General features: G+C 37.6%; 1 non-coding gene across 1 annotated transcript; it reads left to right on the forward strand.

Annotated features, from left to right (window-relative positions):
- The first annotated feature begins 16214 nt into the window (after positions 1–16214).
- Positions 16215–16288, forward strand: trnat-agu. Its single transcript has one exon. It is a non-coding gene; the product is annotated as a tRNA-Thr (tRNA).
- The last annotated feature ends 181 nt before the right edge of the window (positions 16289–16469 follow it).

The raw sequence follows: 16469 nt of genomic DNA on the forward strand, positions 1-16469 counted from the left end.
GTTTAATCTACTGTATTTCCTCTCTCTTGACTTCTGTCATATATACACACTTACGGTGATGATACAAGGGGCAACTTTTTTGAGCAATGTTGCTTGGGCACTTTCCCATTGAGAATGGGCAACAAATTTCTATCTGGATACTTTAGATCCAGATCCTGGATACCCCATGTTTCACCTGGTTGCCCCTTTAATGGCAACATTGCTCAAAAAGTTGCCTAGAGTATCATCACCTTTACACATAGGTGTCTTAAGAATTTACACTTCATTCACTAACATAGTGGCCTATATAAAAATTCTGCTATATCATAGATTATTTTATTAGTACCCTAACAGACAAAATACTGATCAGGTAAAGTTAACATTTTTCTTTTAACTTGTCATGTCAACTGAGCCCTTCCTCCAGTAAAATTCTGAATGGAAAATTGGACTCACAGCACTCAAAAGTAACGCCAACTCCATTTCCCACTGGAATGAGCATGAGAATCCAGTTTCCAGAGTATCTATGTTTCACTGTAACCACAGTCAACCAACCAATAAAAGTTTGGGAGTGGAACATACCAAAACCACATTTTGGAAGATTCATGCTTTTATGCAATATTCAAAAACTCTAGCTTTCCGCTCGAGAAGAAAATATAGCTTGAAAGTAAATCTGTTTATGTTAATTAAACATAAAAACAATATTCACCCACAGGATAATACATTATTTTAATATACAGGACATTATATTCATTTTATGTTGTTGTTGTTGCTGTCCGAGTACCTTTATTAGCACATATATCTTTGTGTGAAAATCAATCATGGGTTTCATTATGTGGTGTTCTCCTTAATTTTTTTTTAAAGACAATCTCCATGTTTCTCAAACAAGCTGTAATGATATTTCCAGCATTTGGTTTTGACATCCACTATGACAAATCCATCACAAACATGTCTAAATTCCATAAATCTTTTCTTTCTTATCCTGAAAGCAAAATTCAACTGACCTGATGTGGATGTGCTTGTTTTTTGTTGTTTTTTTTTTTTTCTTGTAAATTTTGCAATGTTTAAAAATATCACTAAAATACATTTTATAGCTTTGAAATAAACTCATTTAATAACTGAATGCATTTTTTTCCTTCAACATATAAGTCTAGTTGGAGTAACAGTCTTAATGTGTTGTCTAAAACGACTCACCATCATAATCCAGCAGTATGCAGTATCGTGTTGGTCAGGTAGGGATGTTCCCACTTGACCTTTTCATTCGACCCCATACTCTTAATTGCAGCATTGTTTTATTCTGTTGTCAGGGAGTTAAAACAAACAGTGAGAAAATATTGAAATACTTTGTTTGTGGTCATTATGACTAATAACTGATAAACAATAGTTAATGAGTGGGCGAAAGACACCAGATGTGGTTGAGAAGAACTTAATGGAACACAAATGTGGGAGCATCTTGCTGTTGAGAAAAGGAGATTTCTTAGAGATCTTGAATGTAAAACTGATGCATCTTTCCTCAGAAACATTAAATCAGTGTATCAGAGATACTGAAGAGTATAATTAATTTATACAGATACAGGACCAAATATGAACCTAATGAATAAACTGAAAATGCAATTCAGAATGTGAACATACATCTATTCTCTATGTCTTTAAGCAAGATTCTGCTGATGTATTCATATCTGTACTACATTCTGACTGATCAGAAATTTGCTTAACTTTTATGCAGTGTCCATGGAAAATGCCTGCCATGCTGATTAAGACGCCCAAAGTGAAATATCTTGATTTATGTGGATTTAAGGAATCTATTCTGCTGATGAGTGACTGCAAAATTGTGAAATTACAAAAGGGAAATGCTTTCCAGATGTTCATAGCCTTCGTTTTACTTTATAGCCTAGAAATCATGGATGTCACCTCATGCCTCCATTTCAAACAGCACAGATAGGCATCTGACAGGTCATCCCATTTAAAGAACCCCGGTTTTCAAGAAGATTATTTATTATATAACTAAATCAAGTTTCAAGAGTATGGAGGATATACCAGGTGATGGGTCCTTACACAAGGAGATCTGAACAGAGCAGTGGAAATGTAACAACCCAGCAGCAGGGCCGGTATTGTGAAACTCATGTATTAAATAAATTCAGTGCAAACAGACTGAAGTAGTTTAAGTCTTTGGTTCTTTTAATTGTGATGATTTTGGCTCACATTTAACAAAAACCCACCAATTCACCATCTCAACAAATTAGAATATGGTGACATGCCAATCAGCTAATCAACTCAAAACACCTGCAAAGGCTTCCTGAGACTTCAAAATGGTCTCTCAGTTTGGTTCACTAGGCTACACAATCATGGGGAAGACTGCTGATCTGACAGGTGTCCAGAAGACAATCATTGACACCCTTCACAAGGAGGATAAACCACAAACATTCACTGCCAAAGAAGCTGGCTGTTCACAGAGTGCTGTATCTAAGCATGTTAACAGAAAGTTGAGTGGAAGGAAAAAGTGTGGAAGAAAAAGATGCACAACCAACCGAGAGAACTGCAGCCTTATGAGGATTGTCAAGCATAATCGATTCAAGAATTTGAGTGAACTTTACAAGGAATGGATTGAGGCTGGGGTCAAGGCATCAAGAGCTACCACACACAGACGTGTCAAGGAATTTGGCTACAGTTGTCATATTCCTCTTGTTAAGCCACTCCTGAACCACAGACAACGTCAAAGTCACTGTACCTGTTTACCAAGAAATTTTGGAGGACATGCTTCCTTCTGCTGACCAGCTTTTTGAAGATGCTGATTTCATTTTCCAGCAGAATTTGGCACCTGCTCACACTGCCAAAAGCAGCAAGCAGTTGGTTTAATGAACATGGTGTTGGTGTGCTTGACTGGCCAACAAACTCACCAGACCTGAACCCCGTAGAGAATCTTTGGGGTATTGTCAAGAGGAAAATGAGAAACAAGAGACCAAAAATGCACGAGCTGAAGACCACTGTCAAAGAAACCTGGGCTTCCATACCACCTCAGCAGTGCCACAAACTGATCACCTCCATGCCACGCCGAATAGAGGCAGTAATTAAAGAAAAGGAGCCCCTACCAAGTATTGAGTACATGTACAGTAAATGAACATACCTTCCAGAAGGCCAACAATTCACTAAAAAAAGGTTTTTTTTTTTGGTCTTATGAAGTATTCTAATTTGTTGAAATAGTGAATTGGTGGGTTTTTGTTAAATGTGAGCCAAAATCTAATTTAAAGAACCAAAGACTTAAACTACTTAAGTCTGTGTGCATTGAATTTATTTAATAAACAAGTTTCACAATTTGAGTTGAATTACTGAAATAAATAAAACTTTTCCACGACATTCTAATTTGAGATGTACCTGTATATAACCCATTTGATTTTAAAAATCACATCCAATCTCCTTTTAAAGTTCAATGAGAACTAAATGAAAAACCTGAGTTAACAATTAATAAAAAAAATTTTAACTGATGACATCAAATTAGTGAGAAAAACATAAAACATATAAAATGACCAAATAAAGACCTGATTTACTGTAAACAATCTATCTGGTGTCCAAACCAAGAAAAACTATAACATTGACGAGGAAATAATACACAGTGTTCTGCTTAAGACAGTAACAATGAATCACACTCTGTCTGAATAACAACATTAGCAAGTGAAATGGTCATCACCGATATCTGAAACTTGCATATATGCTAACGACCATCTAAACCAGGGATAGGCAACTCCGGTCCTGGAGGGCCACTATCCTGCAGAGTTTAGCTTCAGCCCTCATAAAAACTCACCTGCCTGTATCTATCTAGTAATCCCGAAAACACTGATTACCTTGTTCAGGTGTGTTTAATTAGGGTTGGAGCTAAACTCTGCAGGACAGTGGCCCTCCAGGACTGAAGTTGCCTATCCCTGATCTAAACGTTAGTTAATAGCTTCAGAGGAGATTGCTAAAATAAACACTTCAAAGTCTTTCAAAGTTTACCACACAGCATGAAATTAAAACGGAACCTTGTGCCTTCATCAGCCAGAAGCTAAGAGATAGGGAGAAACCTTTTAAGCGTATATTTGTAGAGCGTGCACCCAATGATTCATCCTTCTTCTCTGGTAATGTTAGTCAGAATGACGCTTCATGTACAAAAAAGTGCGCCAATGTACACACACCGCACCGCTTCACTTCCTTTTTCAAATTTCAAAATAAAAGCGTGTGGCAAGAAACGCAAACACCCTTGAAAAGCAAACAAGAACACAATGTCCACACTAAGCACTCGGCGAAAATCACCAGTCAACCACAACATAAACAAATAAACAGTTCTTTAGTGACATTTGGTTTGATTCAGTAATAAAGTCCTTTCTTGACTATTCCATGGCAACACCGTCTTTTATGGCTGGAAGTAAAGGTGTCGAACCACTTCAATGATTGGGGGATTTAATGGTCATTTACACGCATGTTTCTGACCAAACTGTAAAAACCAGACACCATAAGGGAGGCACGAGAGCCTGACATCCTCTAGTGCAGGGATAGGCAACTTCGGTCCTGGAGGGCCACTGTCCTGCAGAGTTTAGCTCCAACCCTAATTAAACACACCTGAACAAGGCAATCAGTGTTTTCGCGATTACTAGATAGATACAGGCAGGTGAGTTTTTATCAGGGCTGAAGCTAAACTCTGCAGGATAGTGGCCCTCCAGGACCAGAGTTGCCTATCCCTGCTCTAGTGGGACCCATACAGGCATGTTACTTTATGAGTTGCTGATTAAATTAATTTAAATTGGATCAGCTTGTAATTTCAATGTTTTACTTTGATTTTCAGGGTGATTTTGTATCCAGCCCTCAGTGGGTTGATGATTTTGCCTTTTCATTGACCACTGCCACATCATATTATTATCAACAAATAACACAATGTAAAGATTTTCAACCTGAATATTTTGTTAATCGAGATCCAGTGTGTGATTTAAGTGTTTCCTTAATTTTTTTGAGCAGTGTGTATATATCATATTCTCAAAACAGTAGCCGGATGGGTTTAAACATGAAAAAGTCTAATTCGTTAGAATTCTCCATTTTTGATCATCAGGAGATGAGTAAGAAGAAAAGGCTGAGGGAAACAGCAGTGGAAACGATGAGTGTGTGACAAAAAATGCTGTGTAAGTGGGACATGGGGTATTCCCTGACCCCTGACACTTGCGTGGATAACCAGCCAAGGAAAGTGATGATTTGCAGCCTCAACTGATGATGAGTTTATATTCTGCAAAGAAAATTAAAGTTAATTCAACAAGAAAATTTTCAGAGAACAGTTTCAGCTTTCAGCAAGTAGTAAACGCCCATGTAAAGCTTAAATGAGAAGTTGACATTTAGGTCATTATTCTTCATTAACATTATGAAATAGCCTTTAAACAACTCCAGCTTATAGGCTGAAGTCATATTTTTTATTCAAATGTTAAAGTTTAATTTGTTATGATTCGCAAAGGTTGATGTTATATATTAATATGGAGACTAATGATGACTACATTTGGACCACAAAGCTCTTGCCAAATAGATAAGGCACAGGATATGACCAATTAGGAGAGAGCATCGAAATAGACAAAAACATGTCCTGTGTCTCACCCTTGAGCTCCAAGTGTCACAACAAATTTATATATCCAAGGCTACCAAAATGGCTTGTACTTAAGTGAGCCAAGCACTTCAGGGGGTAAACAGGAAAGCTGAAACATCCAATCGGACATGCCATGAACTCTTTAACTTTTCCATGAAACGGTGTGTTTTTCTAAAGAGGTGATGTGTACTGCTGATGGGAAGCGTGGATTTTTTTTTGAAGGCCAAACAATGACTGAGTACTGTGAATTAGATATACTTGATGTTTTTCAGTTGAGAAATGTTGAGCAGGCACCTTAAATTCAATCCCACAAAAACGTTTAGACTTACAGTGGGGGGAATATTTATTTGACCCAGTGCTGATTTTGTAAGTTTGCCCACTTACAAAGAAATTAAGTGACTGTAATTTTTATGGTATGTTTAACTTAACATATAGAGACAGAATACCAACCAAAAAATCCAGAAAAAAAAACACATTATATAAAGGTTAGAAATTGATTCCAATTTCAGTATGTGAAAAAGTTATTTGATCCCCAAGCAAAACATGACTTAGTACTTGGTGCAGAAACCCTTGTTGGCAAGCACAGAGGTAAGATGTTTTTTGTAGTTGGTCACAAGGTTTGCACACATCTCAGCAGGGATTTTGATCCACTCCTCTTTACAGATCCTCTCTAAATCCTTTAGGTTCTTGGCTGTCGTTTGGCAACTTTAAGTTTCAGCTCCCTCCACAGATTTTCTATAGGACTGAGGTCTGGAGACTAGCTAGGCCACTCCATGACCATAATATGCTTCTTCTTGAGCACTTTCTCCTAAGCCTTCTCTGAATCATTTAGATGTTCATTGGCAAACTTTAAACAGGCCTGTACATGTGCCTTCTTGAGCAGGGGGACATTGCTAGTGCTGCAGGATTTCAGTTCATTGTGGCGTAGTGTGTTACCAATGTTCTGCTTGGTGACTGTGGTCCCAACTGCATTAAGATCATTAACAAGCTCCTCCCGTGTAGTTTGGGGCTGATTCCTCACCTTTCTCATGATCATCCTTACCCCATGAGGCAAGACCTGTCACGGAGCTCCAGACCGAGGCTGATTGATGGTTGTTTTGTATTTCTTCCATTTATGAATAATCGCACCAACAGTTGTCTCCTTCTCACCAAGCTTCTTGTTGATGGTCTTGTAGCCCATTCCAGCCTTGTGTAGATCTACAATCTTGTCTCTGACATTCTTTGACTGCTCTTTGGTCTTGACCATGGTGGTGGGAGAGGCTGGAATGGAAGATACAGATTGTGTGGACAGATGTCTTATACACCTAACAAGCTGACATAAGGAGTAACTTTTTAAAGTGTCAGGACTAATCTGTGTTCCACATGGGCACATAACTAATCTGTGGGAGCCGGAAGATTCTTGCTAGTTGGTAGGGGATCAAATACTTATTTCACTCACTAAAATGCAAATCAGTTTCTAACCAAAGAGTCTAATTTGTTTAATTTGACAATTTTATTACATCTTTTATCTGTTTAAGACATCACTGTAACATTAAATATCAGGGCTTTCCTTTACAGGCCAACTAAAATAGGTTGCTAACAAGAGGCATTTTGTTCAAGGTTACATAGCTGAAGGCATAACATGGCAAAACTATTATATTTCGCAAACCCAAAGACACCAAAAGATAAACATCCGACTACAGCTGACTTAAAGGGTGAAAGAAAATAATTAGTCTTCGAAATGATTCAGAGGCTGAGAGTTAAAAGCATTGAGAGTGTTAACCTGATTTGGCTGCAGTGCTTATGAGTAGAAGCTGTGGTTACAGTCAGAGTACAAACTGTGATCAGAATCTTCTCCTCATCTGCACGCACATCTACAGCCACATTTACTGGTAAAAAAATAAATCACACAAAAACTGTACAATTTTTGCCAACAGTAAAACAGACAACCCCCTTTTGCATTTGCAATTTTCCATTCTGGAATTTTGACTTCAGATCTCTGAATTTTAAAACTATTTCTGATAACTGGGACTTTGTAAAAACAAACAATTCCAACTTTATATTTTGCAAATGCTACAAAATTGGGAAATAAATGCATACTTTTATACAAAGATGCATTAAACTGACCAAAAGTGACAGTAAACACTTTTACATTGTAGAGAAAAATTCAATTTCAAATATATGCTGTTTTTTAACTTTCTATTCATCAAAAACAAAAAATCATGTATCATGGTTCAGTGATTTTTAACATGGTTAATAAACAGAAATGTTGTGAAGAAATAATGAATGAATAATTAATAATGAAGGTGTCACAATCTCCAGCTGGAGTGCCCCTGACTCCACCAGAGGGCACTCCACCCCTGACTCTTGCCACTCTACCCTGGACTACATTTCCCATAACCCCTGCCTAGGAACTCATTATCACACTTACACCTGTTTCCATCAGTGACACTATAAAAGATGCACATACACACACTGCTGTGTATTGCTAGCCTGTAGCGTTCCCTAGTTCCTGTGTTACCATGTCCCTGCCCATGTTTCCTAGTTCCTTGTTTTCTTGCCTTACCTTGCCTTAGTGTTCTTTGACCCTGGACTGCTTACCTGGTTTTTTATGATTGTTTGCTCCCTGACATGACCTTTGTCTGTTCTGTGGATTACTCTTTTACCTCTGCTACTCTTTTAAATAAAGCCTGCATTTGGATCCACTACTGTGTTGTCACGCCTTCCCATGTTACAGAATACTCAGCTACACTCGGATCCAGCAGCTTTATGAGTGCATCCAGGCCAGCCAGGAATCCAGCAGCAAAAATAATTGGTCTCTGTCAAGGTGAGCGGTCTATTGAGGATTATGTGTTGGACATTATTGACCAGTCCATTTAACATCTATGGATGAGATATGCCTCATGATATTTTTCTGAGGAGGCCTAGTTGAGCCGCTGCAATCAATTATGCCACTGCACAATCCGAACTGTATTCTGGACTCTCATATCGATCTGGTACTCCAACTGAGTGGCTCTGCATTTACTGTGGGTGTTTTTGAGGAGGAACACGACTTGCCAGCAGTATCTCCCACTCCTGAGTCTTGTCCCATCATGGCCACCAGCCCAGAGCCTATCCACAAGAGCCTCCAGCCTTCATTGTACACGTCACGTTTGAAGACACCCAGGCATTTCCCAGGCGTTTGAGGCTGGCTTCCAATCTTATGGACCCACCATTGATGTCGGTGCGAGGAACAGGCATCCCAAGGGCCTCAGAACTGGTTGTCACAGAGACTGTTCCCATAGGCTCAGTGCTCCCAGTAATGGCGGTCGCAATCCTGTGTGTTTGGGCTACTAATTGCTCTGATATTCATCCTGAGCCCACTGTAGTCCCCGAATCCATCCCAGAGCTCTTCTCATGAGAGTGGTGGCCACTTCTGAACTCTTTGTATGTCCTGTTATGGATAAGAAGGCAGTTTCTGAACTCTCTACCTGTCCTGTTATGGCTTAGGAGGCTGTTTATGAACTCTCTGTCTGTCCTGTCATGGCCAAGGAGGCCGTCTTTGAGCTCTTCGCCTGTCCAGCAGCGGCCAAAGAGGCTGTCTGTGAACCCTCTGACTGTCCTGTCAGGGCCATGGAGGCCATTTGTGAACTCTCTTGTGTGTCCTGTTATGGCCAAAGAGGCCGTCTGAACTCTCTGCCTGTCCTGTTACGGCCATAGAGGCCGTTGTTAACCTCTCTGTATTCTCTGTTCCAGTTATGTCTGATCAGACTTGGTTGTCCCTGGAATGAAAATGTTGCTTTGTCACTAACATGAATAAATTACATTTTAAAGTATATTACAATAGAAAAAAATATTACAGGGCTTAAATTGTAATAATATTTCATAATATTTCTGTTACTGTATGTTTGATCAAATAAATGCAGCCTTGATGAGCATAAGTGACATCTTTCAAAAAACTTCTAAAAATCTTACCGACCCTAAGCTTTTGAATGGTAGTATAGCTGATAAAATAATTTTACATAATCAATATTTGAATTGGGACATAACTTCTTAATAACAAAACAAAATTATGAAGTCATTATGAAGTGTAAGTAAAATTAAATTCTATTCAATTATATAAGTAATAAATTAGCATTTGTGAAAAAAAAAAACACATTCACAAAAATAATCATTCCATGTGTTTAATTCATTGCAATAGTTACAAAATTGTAGACTTATCAAAATCAAATTTGCAATATTATGTTAAAGTCTCTGGGTGTTTAGTCATATGACATTTTTAATTTCTTTGTTTATTTTTACAATATGCATATTAGTTTTAATCGAATGCCTTGTTTAGGGAAGTCAGGCAGCTGCAGGTCTCTCAACTCATGCACACAATGCTCTAAACACACAAATGTGCACAGGTCACAAAACCAGACGCTTACATAACTTAATCCTGTCTTCACATGACAAAAACCTTGCAGAAACACTTCTCACTGATATCAAAGTAAATACATATGATAGACAATGTGCCCCAGAAATTTCCTGACATAAGATTTCTATGGCATTAACAAAACAGAAAGCATGCAGCATGTGTTGTGCAAGTGCATGTGTATGAGCATCTATGACTCAGCACTTAGTACAGGAGTTGCTGAATCACATGTTTATGCAGTGTGCGTGCTGCTATTTGTACTGTTCTTATCTCCTCTTACCTTGATACAGCATGTTTTCCCACAGTCACTGTCTGGGATGGTTCAGGAAGTATTCATCTGTCTGGAGAAAAAAATTGTCATTAAGGAGCAACAATATGCTCCTTCCTGGATTTCATTTTTTCTAACTGCCTTACGAGTTTATGGTCATGTTTTTATCTGAGGTAAATGTAACATTACTTGATATTGTTTACAAGCTGTTATATTGACATCTTTCCTCAGTTTAAACACTAAATGAGTAATTATATGAGACAGGATAAGGATTTTGGTAAAATGTACTATTTCTTTTAGCATAACTTAGGGTGTTCATTCAAGTTTATTTCGTGCTGTAACTAGTATTAAAGAGGAGGAGATCATTTCACCTGCCGCTTTCTTGAACTAAGGAGCTACAGCGAACTGTCACTCCACATTAAACAGCACCAAAATGGCATTTATTGTTTGATAATAAAAAGGACAGAATTTGAAATATCAGAAATTGTCTCAAATCAAAAATAACAAAGCACAAAGCTTATTGCAATTTGTTGGATTTGGAGGCGCGCTACAACATTCCGTTCATTAACAGAATAAATGCTAGACTAATAGATTCGTTTTGTAAAAATGAATTGATTAAAATCGAGAAATCAATATTTTTTTACCCAGCCCAAGTAATAATTTATAATAATATTTTTGATGGGACTTAGGATATGTACTGTAAAATATGTATATGGAAATATATCACAATGTACCACACAGGATATGATACTGTCAACTTACAAACAAACCTTTACATTTATGCATTAGTAGTCCTTTTATCTAAAGTGACATTCAGTACTTAAAGTAGGCCTACATGGCATATTTGTATTTTTGTTCTGGGAAGTAATTAAATGCATGTTAATTACATTTAAAAGAGTGCAGCCTTGTGCAAGACCTTATTCAATCTGTTGACATGCTTGCTCACATTTTCCCAGTGTTTAGGGAGATGACTCTATGAAACCACAGTGATTCATATGGTCTTTGGTGTGTGTGCTCAAGACAGAATGGAAAAAGAGGGACCCTTAAGATGCTGTATACAAGACATGCTGTTCTACAAAAGCCAACCTAAAAGAACAAAAATGTCGAGTTGCTTTGCCAACACCCACACACACAACAAACAAACAAACACTTCTGTAAGGTCATTACCAAGCACACATAAAACAAAACAACTACAAATCGTTGCTATAATAAGAAGCATATGATAATATTCCAGAAAAGGCTCAAAACAATCCATGGAACAAATCTAAACAAGCCTAAGAGGAACTCTGTTTTGGGAACCCTGACCTTTCCACTGAGCAATACCACTGTTCATTCCTCATTTAAAATCAGTTGATCTACTGAAATACCTTCGTGACTGTATTTGTAATAATAATGTTATATAGTAGCCTACTATACAGGAAGTATGAACCAAAACATGATACTTCCATGCCATCAAATCTTCAACATTTTGCATATGCAGATGGACATATAGTCTGCGTCTAATTTCAGTTTATATTTGACTCATTCGCCCCTTTGTTCTATTTTGTTTTTCTGATTGACATTTTTATTGCATCATATACTTGTGAAAATACTGGCTATTAATATGCATTTGACAAGAGAGTGTCATCCCATTTTGTGATTGTGAAACTGAATTCTGTGTTAGACAGCAGGTTCCACCAAATCAGTTGAAAACGTCCCCACACACGTGTTTTTCTGTATTTGAATCATTGTTCTTAATCTGTCCAAGATCATTTGGCTCTCACCACCTTCCACTTTATCTACATTCTAGCTCACAGAAGAAAGAAAAAATACAACAACAACTAGATAGTTAAGTTTGTAGGCAAACTTTAAGTTGGCTTGAAAAAGCCTAGCCAGAAAGTTTGAAGTAGTTTTAAAAGCTTAAAGTTTGAGGGTTTTCAGTTTTAACTAATTTGAAGTAGTTATATATATATAGTTATATACCACAATCTATCAGAAAATAGATAGATAAATAGACAGATAGATAAATAGATAAGAAATAGTAAACTAGCATGTTGCTAGCATGATTAGCAAGTGACTAGTATGTTGCTAACATGATTAACAAGTTACTACCATGTCACTAGCGTGTTTCCAGCAATGATTAGCATGTCGCTAGCATGTTGCTGGCATTATTACCAAGTAACTAGCATGTTGCTAGCATGATTACCAAGTGACTAGCATGTCACTATCATGTTGTTAGCATGATTAGCAAGTGACTAGCATGTTGCTAGAATGACTAGCAAGTGACTAGCATGTCATTAGCATGATTAACAAAGTTACTAGCATGTCATTAGCATGTTGTTAGCATGTTGTTAACATGATTAGCAAATGACTAGCATGTTGCTACCATCATTAGCATGTTGCTAGCATGATTAACAAGTGATTAGCATGTTGGTAGCATGACTAGCAAGTGACTAGCATGTTGCTAGCATGACTAGCAAGTGACTAGCATGTCATTAGGATGATTAGCAAGCTACTAGTATGTCATTAACATGTTGCTAGCATGATTAAACAAGTGACTAGCTTGTTACTAGCATGACTAACAAGTGCCTAGCATGTCATTAGCATGATTAGCAAGTGACTAGCATGTTTCCAGTATGATTAGCAAGTGACTAGCATGTCGCTAGCATGTTTCCAACATGATTAACAAGTGACTATCATGTCACTCGCATGATTAGCAAGTGACTAGCATGTTGCTAGCATGATTAGCAAGTGTCTAGCATGTCACCTGCTAGTGGCTGAGAGACAATTTAAAGGCCTTTGCAGGTGTTTTGAGTTAATTAGCTGATTAGAGTGTGGCACCAGGTGTCTTCAATATTGAACCTGTAAGGTCCAGGCACTCGGTCCAAGGAAGGTATCTGGTGCTGGCTGAAGGTTTCTTGCGCGTTCTGTCTTTTCAGTGCATAGAGTTATTAAATTTAAATCCAATTCTAATCTGACTCCATTTTAATGATCTAATCTGACTCCATTTTAGTATGACCTCGAATTTAGTTTGAAAGGCAAATTGGTTGATTGTCTGTCTCTAATTATTATTATTCTGACATTGGATTATTCTAGTTAACTCTTTACTTTATATTTACTCGTTCATTAGGAATCTATCAGGGTGCCCCACAACGCCTGTTCTTCTACGTGTGCCCCACGATCACAAACTCGCCAGTCTAAACAGTAGTCAGAGGTTATGACTAAAACTATTTAATAGGTTACCCATACTTACCATATTTGAAATAGTATTTTCGTTTAGTCCCCCTTAGTTACCCATGTACAACTTAGTTAAAGCTCACCACAATAATCAGCGGTTATGCCAGCACTATCTGTCTAGCCTCCCCCCCGACAGTCATATAACTACGTACAACTTAATTAAAGCTGAGACAATAATCAGCGGTTATGCTAGTACTCTTTGTCTAGCCCCGATAGTTAAAATTAACTACGTACAACTTAAATAAAGCTCAAACAATAATCAACGGTTAAGCTAGCACTACCTGTCTAGCCCCCCGACAGTTATATAACTATGTACAACTTAAAGCTAATACAATAACCAGCGGTTATGACCAGTGCTCTGACTAGCCCCCCATAGTTACTGCAACTGAGTACAACTTAACTAAAGTCAAGCGGTTAGTCAGAAATCTAAAACCTCACCTGATGTGCCCTATGCTCCATCTAGCCTGAGTTTTAGTATGCACTTAACCCTGGACGCAGATTTGCGGAAACATAGCCTTCACTTAATCTACTTGAGGAAACAATTTAAGAGTAACTCAGAGTAAATCAAATGTAACAATTTATTATCAGTCAGGTAAGTATTATGCCAATTACATAGCCAATTCAGAGATATCAAATCAATACCAGACATCAAATTCTCAAAGGTGAATCTAAATGTAAAAGATGCATACCCGACTTTTAGAAAATACATAAGTATGAAGTGTGTGGACACACTTCATGCTAAGGGCTCATTCTGGCTACAGAAGGCGCTGATCTTGCTGCAATTGTTTAAATACCTCAGACCAAGACAAATATCCCCCGAGATGGAGACAGGAACTTACAATTGGAATTTGCATTAACTCAGGTTCCAAGCCTGGGTGGTTTTACAACTCAATGGGAACAGGAGGTAATTTACATGGAGGACCTTGGGAATGGGCACTCCTATTACAGTAGACAAAATATCTCTTAACTCTTAGGATCTGTATTATCTTTTAATCTACTTTTGTAAGATTGAGACCATTGTACCAGTTGCTGAGACATTTCAAATGATACCAGACATGACTGTTAGTTCACTTGCATTGACATTTTTATGTAATCATTTTGAGCAGATTGAGTAGAAGGAAGCATGGGTGAAGGGATTTAAAATGAAACAAATGGCCAGAAGGGAAGGAGGTCTCCTGCACCTCCACTCTGTGGGGTGTCTCGAAGATGCCAGTGTATGTATGTATTGTCTGTTTCTCAGGAGATCAAAGTATCTCAGGTTCTTTCATCCTTACAACCTTTTCACAAAAATCTAATTTTCTGAGATACTTAATATGGGATTTTCCTTAGCTGTCAGTTATAATCATCAAAATTAAAATAAATAAACATTTGAAATATATCAGTCTGTGTGTAATGAATGAATATAATATACAAGTTTCACTATTTGAATGGAATTAGTGAAATAAATCAACTTTTTGATGATATTATATGACCAGCGCCTGTATATATATATAAAACATATCCAAGAGTGATGCATAGAAATTTTTAAGTCATGACTCTACACTGTACCTCTGGGACAATGTGGTACAAAGGATATTACATCACGCAGAAAACCACTGGCTTGGACTGAAATTAGAAAAATGTGTAGACAAGAAAAAAATCGTAGAGTGGAATAGTACAGATGAGTAAAAATATCAGGAAACAGTATACACACATCTGGGGATTAAGCCTAAAAAAAATTTCAAAAAGAGAAATTAAATAATATAGTTGTATTAAAATAACAGCTCTAAGATTCAGACATAGGATTTATTAATTATGTGACACTTATAAAGAATTTTGCCATTATTAAATATGTTATTTAAATGTAGCTAATGGGGCTGACACATTTGGAGTGGCGAGGTGTAGTTCTTTTTGGCTGTGTGGCATTAAATATCTCTTTGAGGTGAATCCTGTCACTTTTTTTTAATGATTCAAGCTTCCAAAAAGAACAGAGCGACGGTGAATAAGCAGAACGTAAACTGTAAGAATGAAAGCACGAAATTCATGCATGATATGCGGCTGGTGAAGCGGTTGAATGAATAATTCGTGGTCTTCCTTTCTCTCCCTAGTAGACCCTATTTCTAGGATGGTGACATCAGTGAAAGTTACTTACATGGAAAGAACCACAGTCAGTGACTCAGAATTTAGCTTGTATGGTGTGTCTGCATTGTTTCAATAATGAGTGTGAGTGTGTGTGTGTGTGTGTGTGTGCACACAGCACATTGGTTAATCGCGATTTCAACAGTTTTCAGAGTTTCCAGTGTCATGTCAAATTTCCAGCATGTCATTTCAGATTGTGATATAGGTTCATAAAATGTTAAGCTGCGCCGAGTTGCTGTTTAAAATGTCATGATACGCCAGCTCTTGGTCATGTAGGACGTGCTGCCACCGCGTGGCTGGAGAATGATTTGCTGTATTGCACTATTAGCATTAGCTTCGTGAGTTATATAAACAACCGCAATAATGCAGATTTTCAAGGGGCTTCCATGAAGCTGTTCCATGATCGAATATCTAAACAGTGTATTGCTATATCAAAACTGTCAGACTTAATTGGCGAAATATATTTAAAGCTCATAAATCATTCAAAAGTGTATGTATTTTGCTGGATTACATGTCAGCGTGATTTAGAATTACAGATTACGGAAAAATCACGGGATTTCGATGTCCAAATGGTTTGAGTACAGAGTTCAAAAAAATACTGAATCATACAACGTTTAAATAGCTAACTAAGACATTCTTGACATCAAAATTTCGTTATGTCGTCGCGAGGCGCCGTGGCTTAGTTGGTTAAAGCGCCTGTCTAGTAAACAGGAGATCCTGGGTTCGAATCCCAGCGGTGCCTTTTCTTGGCTCTATCAGTATGATTGTTGAATAAAACTGGGCATTCATTGGCAACTCTGCTTGTGGTCATGCTTTTTGAAGAACTGCCTATTTGACATTGTGAAAATATGTATGAGACTGGGTTGTGATATCACAGGTTATCTGCAGGACTATTGAATGACTTTTTAAGACCTGCTGAAATA

This window comes from Cyprinus carpio, chromosome A7, assembly GCF_018340385.1.
Source record: "Cyprinus carpio isolate SPL01 chromosome A7, ASM1834038v1, whole genome shotgun sequence".
Taxonomy (NCBI): domain Eukaryota; kingdom Metazoa; phylum Chordata; class Actinopteri; order Cypriniformes; family Cyprinidae; genus Cyprinus; species Cyprinus carpio.